At 42.7% G+C, this 18,864-nt stretch overlaps 1 protein-coding gene across 1 annotated transcript in view; it reads left to right on the plus strand.

The window, feature by feature from the left end:
* Window positions 1-3,538: 3,538 nt before the first annotated feature.
* The window catches only part of MEI4 (meiotic double-stranded break formation protein 4), a 261,970-nt gene continuing 246,644 nt past the window's right edge, over window positions 3,539-18,864 (plus strand). Inside the window, exon 1 of the mRNA XM_070795762.1 lies at window positions 3,539-3,667. The gene's annotated coding sequence lies outside the window, so the exon portion shown is untranslated. The remainder of the gene's footprint in view (window positions 3,668-18,864) is intronic.

Below are 18,864 nucleotides of genomic sequence, written 5' to 3' on the forward strand. Positions count from 1 at the left end.
AGAATTAAAGGACAGCAGCTAAACAGAGTCTTAGCTGGCTTCCTGGATGTGTTAGAGTGAAGGGATGAAGTTTATGAATTTTTGTGTAAGACCATCTACTAACTAAATATCTTTGGATGAGTTAACCAATATAAATTTTAATTTCAGTTTCCTCATTGTAAAAATAAGTCTGGAAAACAGTACTGTCCCTCTAAAAATTTTGTGAGGATGACTTAAATTAGACAATCCATGATTACCTAGAACAGTATGTTCAGTGTTTGCTAGTCTTGATGGTAAAATTTGCTCCCTTGCCGCATGGCAGGATCACCGAGAATAAGGATTTTCTTATTTGTGCTTTGGACACAATATATGTTTCTTGAACTACTAAATTGAACCCGGAGCTTAATTTTTTCCTGTGTAAAAGGGTGCAAACTGTGGTGTTGGGAGAAGACTCTTGAGAGTCCCTTGGACTACAAAGAGATCAAACAAGTCAATTCTAAAGGAAATCAATCCTGAATTGAAAGGACTGATGCTGAAACTGAAGCTCCAACACTTTGGCCACCTGATGTGAACAGCTGACTCATTAGAAAAGACTCTGAAGCTGGGAAAGATTGAAGATAGATGAAGAAGGGGATGACAGAGGATGAGAGAGATGATTTTATGGCATCACCTATTCAATGGATATGAGTTTGAGCAAACTCTGGGAGATGATGAAGGACAGGGGAGCCTGGTGTGCTGCAGTCCATGGGGTTGTTGCAAAGAGTTGGACACAACTGAGCAAATAAACAACAACAAATGGGTGTTGGTCTAGGAATTATTGAAGTTTATCTATTTCTTCACAGAACAGTTTACTACCATTTCCACAATTGTATATTTTAAAATAATGCAAATCTTTATGAAATCAAATAACATTTTTAAATCATATATTAAAAATATGATTTACATTCTCATTTGGCATTTTATCAGATATTCTACTTTCTGTTCTTTGTGGTTAAAACAGCTATTTAAAATTCAGCATTGTTGGACTTCCCTGGTGGTCCAGTGGTTAACGGTTCCCACTACACACTTTCACTGCAAGGGGCATAGGTTTGATCCCTGGTCAAGGAAGTTCCACAGGCCTCCCAGTGTGGCCAAGAAAAAAAAAAAAAAATAGCGTATCATGAAAAATAAGAAACATGAACCCGTTTTTAAAAATTAGCATTGTTCCTTGATTACATCTTTTGTACTTATTTTATCCAGTTACTTATTTTAATTTATATTAAACTGGCTGGTAGTAACTTAATATTCTCCTCCATGTAAAGTTTCATATTTTGCACAGAGGTAAACCATTTTTCCTTTGTATTTTTATTTGGACCTTGAAAATTTGTAGCTGCCATTAACAATTTCCTCTTTTATGTACAGTTTGGCAATCAATGAATTTGTTATCTTGAAACCTTACATGAGAGAAGCATGATTTTCTGACGTTCTACTCAAGCCCCCTTCAAATACGCTACATTTAAGTGCAATGAACAATGAGAGCTAAGATACTGCAGGTGCATTTTTGTACATTTTTACCTTTCTTTGGTCTTTATAAACTTGTTTAGAAAAGTTGTTTGGGCTCTGGTACACACAGCCAGATCACAATATTTATAGAAAAGTCTCTACTGCTGCTGCTAAGTCGCTTCAGACGTGTCCGACTCTGTGCGACCTCATAGACGGCGGCCCACCAGGCTCCCCCGTCCCTGGGATTCTCCAGGCAAGAACACTGGAGTGGGTTGCCATTTCCTTCTCCAAAGCATGAAAGGGAAAAGTGAAAGTGAAGTCGCTCAGTCGTGTCCGACTCTTCGAGACCCCATGGTCTGAAGCCTACCAGGTTCCTCCGTCCATGGGATTTTCCAGGCAAGAGTACTGGAGTGGGGTGCCATTGCCTTCTCCAAGAAAAGTCTCCAAAAAGCACAAATTAAATGTTTTAAGATACATTTATTTTTTATTCGCCAAACATTTAATAATGACTTATTACATACGTATTATATACTAGCACTAGAAATAGCAATCCACTCCAGTGTTCTTGCCTGGGGAATCCCAGGGACGGGGGAGCCTGGTGGGCTGCCATCTATGGGGTCGCACAGAGTCGGACACGACTGAAGCGACTTAGCAGCAGCAGCAGAGATGAGTAAGACAAAAAGCGGTATGAAAACTTGTACAATTCTCATGGAAGTTATTTTCTACTATACTTTTTTGTAAAATCCATAACCACTCCATGTTCAGAAGCTTTAAAAAAACGGTAAATGTTTGTCAGATTAATGGGTTAATAGATACTTACCCATGGTTTGGTGAGAAAGGATAAAATTTTAAAACTGACTCTGCAGTTTTCCAATAGAATTTCAGTGCTTGCATTGTATCTTGATTGTTTACCCATTTGTTTTAATTACCAGACTGCACAGTTGCAAACAGCAATGATCATGCCTCGCTTAGTGTCTGGCACATAATAGGAGTTCAGTCCAATTTGCACAATAAATGAATGAGTGGAACTGAAAAGCGTTTCGCACTTGCACCATCAGGGACAAATTTGCATGATCTGTGACCCTAGATTATGTCTGTGATCAAAGCACTATGGTTGGATTTGCATGTCTCCAAAAGAACAGCAAATACAGTAAATAGTAATCGAGGGTTCATTAATTTGTAGTTCAAGATAATTCTGTCTTCGCCTACCTGAAATCCTCTTTAGGATTAATAAAGAACATATTAAACAAATTATAATGGACTTTACAGCATTGATTGTCGTTAAGGGGCAGAAGGCTAGAACAACGATGCTTAACGTTTTAAAGAAATGTACAATAACGGATTGGATGCAGATGTATTATCTTAATAAGAAAGGTTCGTGCATTTAGTTAAATTCAGACATACAGATGTCCACGTAGACATGCTCGCTATTTTATACCATAAATATATGCTGAGATTTCTACCCAATAGCGATCAAGCACTGCGTGTAACACCAAAGAAACCTGCCGAGAATCTGTCCTCAGGATGCTTGGAATCGAACTGGGATTGGAAATGATGGAAGCATTTTTTGTAAGATGTAAGGCTCCTACCCCCGACCCCTCCCCCAATAGACAATACATATGACGCGAAAGGTGAACAGAGAGCAACATCATTCTGTAATGACCACAATTTCTTGGAAGAAACACAAGTTTAATTTCGTTTCTGGGAAAAGAAAAGTCGTTTTCGATTTCATTCTGTCCAAGTCGCTCCCCTTCCCCCGCTGGAATCACCGTATCTCCTTCCAGAAGTCTCCCCGAGGGCTTGTTCTCCTCCGAGGCCTCGATTTCCCCTTCCGGCTCAAAGCTGAGGGGGCGCAGTCCTCGGGGAGGCGCGCGGCCTCGCCTTAGCTTTTGCCTGCGCGGCGCGGACCCTCGCAGGGGCCGCCGGGCCGACCCGCTCCCACCCAGGCGGCGGGAAGCGCGCTCCCGACCCGGGCCGACCCCGCGCCCCGCGGCCCCGGCGCGGCAGGCCGAGCGCGCCGCGGGGCCTTGTGGGGCGCGCGGCCCGGTCCTCCCCGCGCGCGGCCCGAGCGCGGACGGAAGCCGGCGCCCGGCGACCTTCCCTGGGCGGTCGGCCTTGGGCCGCCGGCGACGTCGCAGAGTTCCAGTCCCCGCCTGCACCGGCTTCCCGCGGGTGGAGCCCTCCGTGCTGTGCGGGGTCCCCGAAGGTAGGTGGGGAGGCGCAGTGCACCGGGTGCCCTGTCTCCGCCTCCTCGCGTGCCTGGCGCGTGGCCTCGTTCGGAGACTCGTATCCGCGCCATGGGCCGCCCCACGCGGAGCTCTGCACGTGTCTCTCTACTCCATGCAGTGCATCGCGGCGGCGCTGGAGCTTTTGGCGTTAGACTCCGGCCTGTGCCTCCAAATGTGTGGGCGTCCCGGGTGTGTTCTAACCTCCAGGCGTGTTCAACCCTGGCTTGACGGCCAACCCCCCACCAACCGCCCCTCCCCAAAACAAAAGATAAAAATGGTTCCCTCCTGGGGGGAGGAAATGCCTTTGTTTGGAGGCCATTGCTGAGGTTGGTAAATCACTGCCTTGTGCACATTTTTTAATTTATTTTTTAAAAAATATTTATTTGGCTGCCTGGTTCTTAGTTGCAGCACGTGGAATCTTCCTTGAGGCCTGGGGATCTTGGGGTTTGTAGGAACTAGTTCCCTGACCAGGGGTGGATATCCACCCCCCTCTGTTGAAGTGTGGAGTCTTAGCCACACCAGGGACCACCAGGTCCCCAACACATCTTTTATTGAGCCCCCATTATTTTGAAGGAACCACAGTCCATCCTAAAGGAGATCACTCCTGGGTATTCATTGGAAGGGCTGATGTTGAAGCTGAAACTCTAATACTTTGGCCACCTGATGGGAAGAGCTGACTCATTTGAAAAGACCTTGATGCTGGGAAAGATTGAGGGCAGGAGGCGAAGGGGACAACAGAGGATGAGATGGTTGGATGGCATCACTGACTCAATGGACATGGGTTTGGGTGGACTCCGGGAGTTGGTGATGGACAGGGAGGCCTGGCGCGCTGCAATTCATGGGGTCGCAAAAAGTTGAACACGACTGAGTGACTGAACTGAACTGAACTGATGTAAGGTGCTGTAGATGTCAGAGATGGCACACACATGGTCTCCTCCTTGAAAGACCTCCCAGGCCTAGGATAGAGATAGATGTAGAGTTAGGTAGGAAACATTCAGGGGCAGGGTGGGATTGCATTAGGAGATTCAAATAAAATGCTGCGGGGCAGATGGCTCCCTGGAGGAGGTGGTACCCTGACAGTGGCCGTAGGTACCAGATATTTAGGAAATAGGGGTAGAAGTGGGGAATACATTGCAAATGAAAAGGATGATAAGAGTAAAGGCAGGAAGGCAAGCATATGTGGAGGAGACAGTGTTTTAGTGTGAGTTGAATGTCTAATAAAAGTGGCAGCCAGTAAGATGGGACCAGTGGTTTGTACTGAATCATGAAAGGCTTTGTATAGCTTCATAGGCTGGAAGTTCAGAAACACATTTTGGACTTGTGGTCATCAGGAGCCATAGATTATAAAGACATGTACTGTTATTTAATATTCATAAAATGCTCATAATGTAGAAAAACTCATAACCTGGACCGTGTTCCTGAGCAGGGCATATTTTTCAAGAGCAATATTTGTCTCTAATTACATACACATTGATCACTTTCTTGGGATTGTTTGCAACTGCCTTTTTTCTACTTAAAATCAAGAGATTTACAGTGTTTCATGTGGCTATAGTGAGACTCAGTCACTTGGCAGAAAATTGTGTTAGCAAGTATCCTACTTGTTCATATTGGGGAAGACTTACTGCTTTAGAAGTAAGTCTTTAGATCAAGTGCAATAAAGAGCCTGTATAATTTGGAACATGCGTAATCTGGATGACTTTCAGAGCAGGAATATGGACCCCAAATGACAAAATTAAGAGAGAAACCGGCAATGATGGTCAGGAACACAAATTGATGACTCTGAATAAGATTTTTGCTCTTTTTTCATGAGTAATGGTGGGAAAACCAGTATTTGGAACCAGCCTTCCAAAACCAGTATTTTGGAGGCCTTGTCAAGATTTAGAAAACATTACCTTGAATATGTTTTAACATATATAAAGATGTCAGGAGTCCACTGGATATTGTGGTGAAGATCAGACAGAATAGCTCTTTCATGGGGCCTATATTTGTCATATGTAGGTTAAACTCTGCAATACAAAGGCACTTGAAGGTGAGGGCCAGAGTCACAATGTAATAGAACCAGTGAAGTTACTTTGGAGCATTATTGAGGTGAACCTATGACTTCCCTGTGCAGAATGGATTGGAGGGAGCCGAGAAGTCTGGCAGAAGACTGATGCAACCATAAAGACAAGAGGTGTTAATGGTTTGAGGAAGAAGATCAGTTTTTAGATATATTCGATTATAGAATTGACAGGGTATGGTATAGAAGAAGAATCAGGGGAATAGTGGCACTAAAGTCAGAGAGCAGAGCATTTTAAGAATAGAGGCATGGTTTTTAGAGTGAGGTCTGCAGAGTAATGGCAAGAGAATTTGCAAGTAGGCATCAGGTTTGTCTTTTTCAGCCTTTGTAAGAACAGCTAGGTGAGGTGGAGGTGATGGGATACTGTTTTGTTTTTTTCTTTTTTGCAGCTGGGAGCAACTTGTTTATGATTATATATCAAAAGAAGTTAGGACAGAAGAAGAGAGTGAAAGAGCAGAGAGGAGGTAGTTTGGTGGTGAGGATACCAGGAGCTGGTATGCAGTTTGTGCATTTTCCTAGAGCCTAGCTCAGGACAGGAAGACATGGGCCATTAGTTTTGAGGAGCATATCATAGAATGATCAGGGTATTCTTACAAGCTATCGGAGTGCCTAGAATCCAGCTTGCTTACCTATCTATTCATTCATCAGGTCAGCCAGCTAATACATATATATATATATATATATATATATATATATATATATATATATTTTAGTGCTTATTGTAGGTTCGCTGTAGCAATTTCTGCCCTGCACAGGCAGGTCAGGAGCTCAGTGGAACTCACTGAGGATCATTGCCATCAAAGGACCAAGGAAGTAAGGAATGACCCACCTGCAAGTGTGATACAGGAGTATGGTGTGTTAAGAGCTATGTACTGGAGGGAAATGACTTGATCTAAGGATATCAAGGAAGGTGTTTTCAATGATAGAATGTCTAAGCTGGTACTTAACAGAAACCTCTCTTATTACCAGATCAGCCAGGCCTTCTCCATGCTGCCTCCTGTTATCATCTCATTCTTGGTTCTGAGTTCACTGGTGGACTCAAGTCTCCTTTCTCTCGACACTTGAAATGTGCATTGTGGTTAGTGGATGGTAAAACTTTCAGGAAACAAGGCTTGGCAAAGATCGTTCTCAAGCCAGCTATTGCTTCGTTATAGTGACTAAATATGAACTAAATGGCCGATTAATTTTATTCATGCTACATTGATTCCCATTTAGGGGATGAAAAGGGCTTGGGGAGTGGCAAATCAATGGTCAGCCACAGCCACCACTGAGCCTCTTAACATCCTTCAGAGGAACCACAACCGGCACAGATCCTGTCACTTCATATTAGGAAATCATGGTAACAGCCAATGAAAGCTAGTTTTTTTTTTTTTTTTTTTTAACATTTAAAATTTTAATGCTCTGTGGGTCAAGTGATTGGGGAATAAGGATCCACTCCTGTTTCTCTCTGCAGGGAAGTGAAGGTACTATTGCTGCTATGATTTTGCATTTATATAGTACTTGAGTGTTGGCTAAGTGCTTTTACAATCAATTTTATTGTTCAATTTAAAAGATAGCCTAAAATCACCCCTGTCAAAACTTGTTTGGTGTGATTCAGCGAAAAGGATCGTTGGAAAAATGGGCCTTCCATGATATGGAAGAACTCTGATCGATCCAAAGACTAGATACAATATGAGAGAATGTGAACATCCTCTGAACAGAGTTAGCTGTTAATAGAAGGCATTAGCCATGTGACACTTTTTTATCTGCCTTTATAATGAAAGAAGAAAAAAATACAGAAACAAAACTTACGACAGTAGAAATGCGACTTGGCACAAAGCCAACTTCCCTCATGACTTGGTTTGTAGCTAGGACACCCAGAGATGTTTGATGAGTGACAATATGTTTCCTTTAATATATTTATTATTAAAGCATTAGGTTTTATTTAGAGCGAGTGTTGGCAAACTTCTGTACAGGACCAGTTAGTAATATATCAGGCTTTGCAGTCCTCCTGTAGCAACTCTGAGGCTGTAGCACTAAAGCAGCGATAGACCACACATAGGCTAATGGACATGGGTATTTCAATAAAAGATGGCTGATGGAAGCAAGGCCACACAGGTTTGGCTTGTGGGTCATAGTTTGCAGTTCTCATCCATAGCACTTCTGAGGTTCCTTTACTGAACAGAGGGTGTTGTAGATTGGAATGATTGACAGTCAGCTGATGGACTTCTCTTGTTGGCCGTTGAGTCCCCAGGTCCAGCACCGCACCTGTCCAGTAGGAGATCGTTAAATGTATCTGGTGAATGAAGGGTCGCCTAACTAACATAGGCTAGATGGTTCTATATTCAGATTTTCAGGTCCTGTGCTGTGCTGTTCTGATTGACTTTTTGCGACCCTATGGACTGTAGCCCTCCAGGCTCCTCTGTCCATGGGGATTCTCCAGGCAAGAATACTGGAGTGGGTTGGCCATGCTTTCCTCCAGGGGAACTTCCTGACCCAGGGCTCAAAACCTCTTCTGTTACCCCTCCTGGCAGGCGGGTTCTTTACCACTAATGCCACCTGGGAAGCTCTTGTCTTCTATGGCACTTCTGTTTTGGGTAGAGCAATTGCCTTGCAGCTGACTGCTTAGTTCAGAAAACAAATCCCGGAGAATGCCTGGAGAATCAGAAGGAAACAGCACTATATACACAAGGATGGTAAAAAAAAACTTGGGTCTGTGACTCTCATTTTCACTGTGTCCACTGAAAAGGCATGTTGCTCTATTTGGAAAGGATGTAGAGAGAAGGCAGTCCAGCCTCTTCCCTCATCTAGGACTTTCCCATTTGCCCTGTTTTCCATGGCTTTGCTGGCATTTGTGCTGGAAGTCTTCGTTTGGCCTCCCAGATCTCTCTGCCCCACCACCCTGCAGGTCCCACACCAGCCCCTGCTCCGCCTACAGTCATGAGGACGATGCTGGAGGATGGAAGGTCCCAGCTCCTGCCGGGTGGGCCTGTGCTCTGCGGGTCTCTCTCCCAGTCCTGGTAACTGCCCCCTCCTCTCCTCCCTTTAGATCCAAGGGAAGTGGAGGATGCCCTTGGCCTCTGCTGTTGTTTCTGGTCCCCTGCACATTGTGTTTCCCCCTTAGGCTGCCCACACCTTTGGAAGTAGCTCTTTATTAAGCGCTCCTTCACATTACCCAGATTGAGGTACCAAAAGCTTTCTGCCTGGACCCTCATGGGTACCGTGTCCTCAACACTTTTTCAAAGGCATCTATTGTATATCACTGTCACTGAATGACTTTTAAGTCTCCCGATGTCAGTGGCTGTGGTTTCTGTTTCTTACAATCACAAGATCTCAGGGTGAAAATGGTCCTGATCCAGTTAATTTTCAAAGTTTGGGTGCATTCTGCCCCATGCCTGTCATCTCTCTCTGTGCTTGAATACCTCCCACAACAGGGAACTCACTCCTCCTAAAGCTCTCTCTCAGTCTTTAACACATCTGACAGAATATGTATCCACAACTTCCCCTCCCATCCTTGTCTGCTTCCTTGGGGTTTCATGGAACAAGCCCAGTTTACATTTTACTCCTCTGTCCCTCAGACAGCAGGTTTCTGAGTTCCTTTACCAGCTTTATCTGTTTAAACGTGGCGTGCCTAGGACAGAATCTCTTTTCTCCGGTGTTACCTGTTGAGTGTATGAACATGATAATTTTACCTAGAAGGCTTACTCCCTCCAGAGATTATGAGAAGGTCTGTACTTCATCATTCCTTGCTTGGAAATATAGACAATAAATCCACCTGCCCCCCGCCCCCACCTCCACCACCACACACATTCATGCTCCCCATTTCTGCTGCTAAAGTGTCACATGTCATATGAACAGGGCTTCCCTGGTGGCTCAGCTGGTAAAGAATCTGCCTGCAATGCAGGAGACCTGGGTTCCATCCCTGGGTTGGTAAGATCCCTTGGAGAAGGGAACAGCTACCCACTCCAGTATTCTGGCCTGGAGAATTCCATGGACTGTATAGTCCCTGGGGTCACAAAGAGTCGGACACAACTTTCACTTGTTGTATGAACAGCTGTCTTAGATGAAGGTTTAATATTGTCCCTGTTATTAGATTTATCTATACTTACAGATTATCCATCAAGGGAGTAAAGTAATTTATAAATTGTAGATCTTTAGAGGGCTGTGTCTGCTATCAAGTTTTCTTTTGCTTTTCCTCAAATATAAAATTTACTTTAATTATCCTCTAGTTATTTTGGTGGCACTATGTAAAATATTTTGCCTAACTTTTTGTTTAGGTTTCAAATCTGAACATCAGATATCAGAATCAAAGATTTCTTAGTATTTCTTTCTTTCTTTTTATTTTCTGGGCATTTACTTTGTATATGTCCTTCCTATACCTCTTGTATTTTGGAAATATAACAAAATATATTGAAATGCAATATTTTGGGGCTGATAATCAAATTGACTTTAAGGAAATGTTCTGAAGTGGGTTCTTAAGTGTATAATTTATTTAAGTCAATTTTTATAATGAAAATCCAATTTATTTTCTAACAGGCCTCCAAAATATCTGTCAGCTTCTTTAATTCTTCCTTCTGATTTATTCACTGAGCTCATTCCCCATTTCGTTTTTGATTAGATTGCTTTCACCCTGGCAGAACTCTGGAAAATAAATCTTTTTGTATTTAATGTGTGCTTTGGTTTAATCTGGATGAATAGTAGAATGAAAACAACTCATTAGAAAGTAATTTTGATTGTTGGAAAGAGCGATGTGACTTTCTTAATCTCTAATAATTGCTAGGAAATGTATTTCAGAGACTGCTTGCTCACGGTCGCTTTACCCACACCTTCCTTCTACTTTCATGAATAGCTTTTTTCTCACAGGATTAAAAAACAAAAAAAACATACTTATGATTCTTTACAAATCCCCACAAATGGGTTTAGAGTAGGAGATTATGACCCATTTCTTTTTATCTCTGGAACAATGGTAAGAGAAAGCTACTTTCTTTCTCTTCTGAACTGCTTTTATACTTTATCCAAAGTTGCTATTCATGCATTCAGTTCAATTCAGTTCAGTTGCTCAGTCATGTCCGACTCTTTGCAACCCCATGGACTGCAGCACATCAGGCCTCCTTGTTCATCACCAACTCCCAGAATTTACCCAAACGCAATGTTCATTGAGTCAGTGATGCCATCCAACCATCTCATCCTCTGTCGTCCCCTTCTCCTCTCACCTTCAATCTTTCCCAGCATCAGGGTCTTTTTCAGTGAGTCAGCTCTTTGCATCAGATAGCCAAAGTATTGGAGTTTCAGTTCAGCATCAGTCCTTCCAATGAACATTCAGGACTGATCTCCTTTAGGATGGACTGGTTGGATTTCCTTGCAGTCCAAGGGATTCTCAGGAGTCTCCTCCAGCACCACAGTTCAAAAGAATCAATCCTTAGGCGTTCAGCTTTCTTTATAGTCCAACTCTTACATCCATACATGACCACTGGAAAAACCATAGCCTTGACTAGATGGACCTTTGTTGACAAACTAATGTCTCTGCTTTTGAATATGCTGTCTAGGTTGGTCATAACTTTCCTTCCAAGGAGTAAGCGTCTTTTAATTTCATGGCTGCAGTCACCATCTGCAGTGATGTTGGAGCACAAACAAATAAAGTCTGGCAATGTTTCCACTGTTACCCCATCTATTTGCCATGAAGTAATGGGATGGGCTCGATAAAGGACAGAAATGGTATGGACCTAACAGAAGCAGAAGATATTAAGAAGAGATGGCAAGAATACACAGAAGAACTATACAAAAAAGATCTTCATGACCCAGATAATCACAATGATGTGAGCACTGACCTAGAGCCAGACATCCTGGAATGTGAAGTCAAGTGGGCCTTAGAAAGCATCACTACGAACAAAGCTAGTGGAGGTGATGGAATTCCAGTCGAGCTATTTCAAATCCTGAAAGATGATGCTGTGAAAGTGTTGCACTAAATATGCCAGCAAATTTGGAAAACTCAGAAGTGGCCACAGGACTGGAAAAGGTCAGTTTTCATTCCAATCCCAAAGAAAGGCAATGCCAAAGAATGCTCAAACTGCAGCACAATTGCACTCATCTCACATGCTAGAAAGTAATGCTCAAAATTCTCTAGGCCAGGCTTCGGCAATATGTGAACCGTGAACTTCCTGATGTTCAAGCTGGTTTTAGAAAAGGCAGAGGAACCAGAGATCAAATTGCCAACATCCACTGGATCATAGAAAAAGCAAGAGAGTTCCAGAAAAGCATCTATTTCTGCTTTATTGACTATGCCAAAGCCTTTGACTGTGTAGATCACAATAAACTGTGGAAAATTCTGAAAGAGATAGGAATACCAGACCACCTGACCTGCCTCTTGAGAAATTTGTATGCAGGTCAGGAAGCAACAGTTAGAACTGGACATGGAACAACAGACTGGTTCCAAATAGGAAAAGGAGTACGTCAAGGCTGTATATTGTCACCCTGTTTCTTCAACTCATATGCAGAGTACATCATGAGAAACGCTGGACTGGAAGAAACACAAGCTGGAATCAAGATTGTGAGGAGAAATCTCAATAACCTCAGATTTGCAGATGACACCACCCTTATGGCAGAAAGTGAAGAGAAACTCAAAAGCCTCTTGATGAAAGTGAAAGTGGAGAGTGAAAAAGTTGGCTTAAAGCTCAACATTCAGAAAACGAAGATCATGGCATCCCGTCCCATCACTTCATGAGAAATAGATGGGGAAACAGTGGAAACAGTGTCAGACTTTATTTTTTTGGGCTCCAAAATCACTGCAGATGGTGACTGTGGCCATGAAATTAAAAGACGCTCACTCCTTGGAAGGAAAATTATGACCAACCTAGATAGCATATTCAAAAGCAGAGACATTACTTTGCCAATAAAGGTCCGTCTAGTCAAGGCTATGGTTTTTCCAGTAGTCATGTATGGATGTGAGAGTTGGACTGTGAAGAAGGCTGAGTGCCGAAGAATTGATGCTTTTGAACTGTGGTGTTGGTGAAGACTCTTGAGAGTCCCTTGGACTGCAAGGAGACCCAACCAGTCCATTCTGAAGGAGATCAGCCCTGGGATTTCTTTGGAAGGAATGATGCTGAAGCTGAAACTCCAATACTTTGGCCACCTCATGTGAAGAGTTGACTCATTGGAAAAGACTGTGATGCTGGGAGGGATTGGGGGCAGGAGGAGAAGGGGAAGACAGAGGATGAGATGGCTGGATGGCATCACTGACTCAATGGATGTGGGTCTGAGTGAACTCCGGGAGTTGGTGATGGACAGGGAGGCCTGGCGTGCTGCGATTCATGGGGTCGGAAAGAGTCGGACACGACTGAGCGACTGAACTGAACTGAAATGAACTGAATGGGACCAGATGCCATGATCTTCATTTTCTGAATGTTGAGCTTTAAGCCAGCTTTTTCACTCTCCTCTTTCACTTTCATCAAGAGGCGTTTTAGTTCCTCTTCACTTTCTGCCATAAGGGTGGTGTCATCTGCATATCTGAGGTTATTGATATTTCTCCCGGCAATCTTGATTCCAGCTTGTGCTTCCTCCAGCCCCGTGTTTCTCATGACGTACTCTGCATATAAGTTAAATAAGCAGGGTGACAATATACAGCCTTTATGTACCCCTTTTCCTATTTGGAACCAGTCTGTTGTTCCATGTCCATTTCTAACTGTTGCTTCCTGACTAGTTGATGTTTCATTTATTTTCTTATTTATTGGCCTCCCCCAGAAAGAAAGCTTCTGAGGGAAAGGGAAAGTGAAAGTGAAGTCGCTCAGCCATGTCTGACTCTTTGCAATCCAGTGGACTGTAGCCCATCATGCTCCTCTGTTCATGGGATTTTCCAGGCAAAAGTACTGGAGTGGGTTGCCATTTTCTTCTCCAGAGGATCTTCCTGACCCAGAGATTGAACCCAGGTGTCCCGCATTGTAAGCAAGATGCTTTACTGTCTGAGCCACCAGAGCATCCTCATTTCCAGTGCCTGGCACAACTGATAAATGCGTTGTGTGTTTGTGGGCAGAATATAAGTTTCTCATGATAATCTGCCTTTTTATGCCAGTGCACAAAAGCTTACATACTTCCCAAGAAATTTCTGCTTTCTAAAAAGCTGTTTCTTTTATAAATATGGTTCCTAAAGCATCCACTCTTGTAAGATTGTCTTGTTTTCTAACTAAAAAAAAAATCATCTGTTATCAAATTATCAAAATAAACAGATTATCCATCTATTTATCTGATAATAACTAAGCACTATTTCATCTATATAATGAATAGAGTTTTTAAAATTACATATATTACCAATAAATTCTTTTCATCAAGGTCAGTTTCCCAACACCAAAATTGTGATTTAGAATGTACTGCATGCATACAGGCAAATAACTGTAGCATCATTACATATAGCAAATAAAGCAGTGTTTCGGCTTAAAGACCCCAAAGGTACATTTCTCACTAGGTTGCTGATGTAAAAATCTTTCGTGATAAATAATGGACAAATTCCCAGTTTCCCAGCGTACTCCAAAAATATGACTACAGCGTAAAATCACCGAGAAGGGCACTGATTCAAACTACTTGGCAGTAAGCTGGCTTCTTTCATTATTAATGTGCTTACCTCCTTTTCATCACTCATTGATAACAAGTGAAATTTCAGTAAAGAATTAAGGAAACAAACTTCTGAGAATAGTTACAGTGTTCTGAATAAATATTTTATCAGTGTTATTTTGCATGTTTTCTACTTTCCAGTAATTTTAGTATGATTTTCTGATTGGGGTCCGTCACATCGCTGGCCTAATATGGGAATCATATGCAAGTATCCCCTTACTTTCCCTCTTTCCAATCAGGCAGGAAGCCCCACCGTGTTACGGACATCTTTGAGGGCATCTCATATTCTGTGTGTACATGTTAGCACCTGGCCTGGCTCTCCTTTCAGTCCTTCCCTCTTTGGTGTCAGCAATCCCTAACTCCTTCCTGCCTAGCAAAATTCTCTTCCTAAAACATTACTAGGAGTGTTGCACTCATCCACTCCGAAGACCATGCCTGTTTCCAGCCATCCACAGCAGTGAGTTCAGTCTCCTCTAATTGACCTTCAAGATCCCAACTTCCCTATTCTATATTATTTCCCTTTCATTCCCCAAATACCGTATTCTTCAGTCAGAAATCCATGCCCTCTCCCACAAAGAGGCATGCTATTATCTACTGGCTGCCCGTACTGTCCACCCCATCAAAGTTTGTCCCTCTTTTACCTGAGTCCTTCTCATCCTTCCGATCTTCCAGGCTGGCTGCGGAGTTCTGTTCCTCCTGTTCACATGAGCCCACAAGTGTCTCTTTCCCTGAGTTCTTACTGGGTTTTTGCTGTGCAGAGAGAGGCACAGGCTTTGGAGACAGCGGGCTGGCGTTGACTCATTGACCCATACAAGCCTCAAGTGGACCAAGTGTTGCATTGTTTACTGTGTGCCTGACAGAGTACGTAGGGGTCATGTGCCTTGACTCACTTTGTCTCCTTAGTTTAGAAGTTGAGTATTCTTTGAGTTCCATTTTACAGATTAGCAAACTGAGGCACAGAGAGGTTGAGTAACCTGTCTAAGGTCACACAGGGAAGCCTGCCTCCCAAACCTGCTCTCCTGTTCCCTATGCTGTCCTTGCCTCTTGAACACGTATTTGAAATTATTTCTGATGGGAGTTTTTCAGAGTTGATTACTATGCAGTACTGCGCATGCCTGTCTCACTAGGCCGTCTTTGGGGGTGAAAAATCCCTTATCTAGCAGTGCTTGTGGAGATAGTGGCCTGCCATTGTGTGTGGGGGGGGTGTGTTTGTGCACACGCGCACATGCCCGCTGCTGTGGTGAAAGCCTGAGATGAATGTCAAAGTAGACACAAGGTGACCACACGGCAATTCAGGGAGGTCCACTCCTGGCCAGGTTACAATCAGTTCCGACGGCCAGGCTTCAGAACTGTATCGCAGAAAGAACGTGCGGAGAGATGACAGTTAAAAAGTCCAGTTCCATCACTTGTTAACCGGATAGCCTTGAGAAAGCTACCTTCTGAACTTGTTTCCTTAACTTCAAAAAATGATACTAAATTCTACAACACATAATCATTTTTTCAAATTTTGTTGAAGTGTAGTTGACTTACAATGTTGTGTTAATTTCTGCTATATAGCAACGTAGTTCGGTTATGTACACATTCTTTTTCGTGTTCTTTTCCCTTTTGGTTTATCACAGGGTACTGATAAGGATTGATAAGGATATTGATAAGGATATTGACAGGAACTGTAGTTCCCTGTGCTGTACCCTGGGAGCTTGTTTGCCCAGTCACAGAATTATTAAATGAGGTCTTACACGAGGCGCTGGCTGTACAGTGAGTGCACAGTGGCTCGTGGCGGAGGTGTTAAAGAGATGTTGATGTCTCCCTTCAAGGCTTCACGCTGAGGTCGGGCTCAAGGCCTTCCTGCCGCTGATACCTTTTCCTTTGTCCATATATATCTAAGTAGGCCTTCAGTTCCGTAACTCGTCCGGGTTTAGCCTTGTTTCCGTGAGCTGTTTCACTTCTAACCTTTTCTGTAGTTATTCACGTAGGGCATGGCTTGATCTTCCCAAGCCCAGCGCTGGAAATAGTAGCCGATGAGGGCAAAGTCCACAAATATGGTGCGCTCACTCTCTTGTCTAGTAGAGGAGCAAGACCCCAAATGGCTGTTGATCCTGCCTTGGGATCTGTGTGTTTCCCAGTGCTGTGGAAATGCAGACGAAGGAGCAGGGGGTGGTGCCTGGGTGAGGAAGGCAGGAGGGGTGAATTCAGAAGACTTGAGACCAGGCAGCGGAAAGAGGCAGTGAAGGGCGAGTGGGGAGTTTGCAGGCAGGGCTCAGGGAAGGGTGTTGCTGTCAGGGCGGACACACCATGGGTCACGGAGGAGGCCCGCCATCATGAGAGTGTGTGCTGTGTTCCTCCAGGACTAGACTGCAAACCTGAGAAGTCAAGTGTTTGGTTCTCAGCAGAAATCAGTTGTGCAAGTAGAGATCTAGCTTAAAAGAAATTTTGGGAAAAAAAAGATTTTAATTGTTTTTCCATTATTCCATCTGAGTCATCACTGATACCTGACAGTTCAGCAACTTAATACCATCTGGTGACATGAAGAGAAAGGTTCAAGGATTGTAATTGATCGTATTCATCGTGGGATTGGAGGTTTAGTGCTGAGTGTCACCGAAGAGAGATTTTGACAAATCACATGCAACCAGGAGAGGCCGCCAGAGTGAAAAGAGGCTTACTGTTCAGATGTTATGAGAAATGGGTCTGGGGGATTTTATAAAGGGAGACAGTGATTGCTTACTTCAAATCCTTGGAGGGTGATTTGGGAAAGTGAACTTTATATTATTTTTGCTTTCAGGGTGGACCTGGGATTAATAGAAGCAGACATTATAGAGTGTCTGGCAGGACTGGCTAAGAACTGATGGTTAGGGAATCCCATTTTCAGTATGGTGTTATCTGTTGAGACTGGGCTGGATTCCTGATGCTGTCTTTGGTGACAGGCTGGATCATCCCTTCTGACAGTACGCCCTTGAGAGTCCATGAGATATATCCAACAGAGTTTTGGTACGAAATGTACTTATTGAAATAGATTATCTGTGCCCAGATATGCTAATTTAATGTGATCGCATGGCAGATGATACAGAAAGATGCAAGTTTTTAGAATGGGATTGTATCTTCATTTCCTCCTTTGAGGCTTTGAGCAGTTTACTCCCTGAGCCCCTGTGTGCATACTGATAGAGCAGGGTATTAATAGCAGCTATGTCACAGGGCGATTGGGAGGATCAATATAATGATGGATATGCATCCATACATATCCTGTTGTCTCAAACAAATACTGTTATTGGGAATATGTTTTCTGTCTGTAATGTATCATACCATGACTTTCTAAAAGTATTGAGCACCCTGCCGCAGAAATAAAATATTGCCTGAGTTTTTCCTAAAACACACTCTTTTTTTTATCAATCATATCCATTCTTGAATGTTTTCTCAATGAATAATAAATGTTAGTTTATCCCGAATGAGAAAAGAATGATGGAAATTAATCTAAAATTGCATAACTCACTCTCTGCCATCCAGAAACATCTCCAGATTTTAGCCTAAAGATGCCATATTCTATGGTTATTTCTCCTTTATTTTCTATTAGCACACACACATATGCATAAAATGCTTGACCCTTATAAGAAATATATGAAATCATTTTGCTTATTAAAAGGTAATTTAAAAGTAACCATGGGCTTTCTAGTTTATAATTTTGAAGTAGATGTTTAAGAGTGGGTGTGTTTGTGTATACACAGACACTCAAGAATTTGCATATAAATGCACATTAAATACAGGTGTAGATTGTTAGGCGTTCTTTCTTATGCTGAAGTACTGAGTTTTTAATAATTGTTTCATTTAAGAAAATGTTGATATTTCCTTTCATAAGTTTTAAATTGGCACTTCATATATTTAAAAGATGAACTTTTCTGCATATTTCCTGGTGATTAAAAGAGATATAATATGAAAGGATCAGGCTAAGAAGCTGGCTGTTTAAATATTTTTTAAAACTATCATCGTTAGTATCATCCTGTTGTCATTTAATATTCTATAGCAATTCAGCTTTGGATATTGAACTCTTCTCACCACTGAGTGTAAGAGTAAAAACAGAAAAACAAATGTGCACACATTATTTATATATATTCATATGTATAAATATAAAATAAATATAGAATAACTGTATTAGCTGAACTGACTGACCTTTGTGTGCCAGGCCCTGTGTTAAGTCCTTTAACATGGATTTTCTCCTTTAAGGCACCGTGAGGTGACTTACGTAATTTGCGTCATTTTTCAGATAAGCAAACTGAGGCTTGTAGAGTGTGCAGAGCGTGTATAAATAGTGGAGACTGGGTTCTAACCCAGCTGTCTGACCTCTGGAACTTCTGATTGCCACACTGCCCTGCCCGGGTGCTTGGGTAGTCATGGAATTGGAATAGCCGTCTGTCCATCCGTACATATAGCCTGCACATCAATGCTAAAATCTGTCTTTATCTCAGACAGTAGATGGCCGCTCAGCCTCTACCTGAATAACTCCTGTAATTGGCACTTCATAACTTCACAAGCCAGCCCATCCTGTGG

This window comes from Bos indicus, chromosome 9 (genome assembly GCF_029378745.1).
Source record: "Bos indicus isolate NIAB-ARS_2022 breed Sahiwal x Tharparkar chromosome 9, NIAB-ARS_B.indTharparkar_mat_pri_1.0, whole genome shotgun sequence".
NCBI classification, from domain to species: domain Eukaryota; kingdom Metazoa; phylum Chordata; class Mammalia; order Artiodactyla; family Bovidae; genus Bos; species Bos indicus.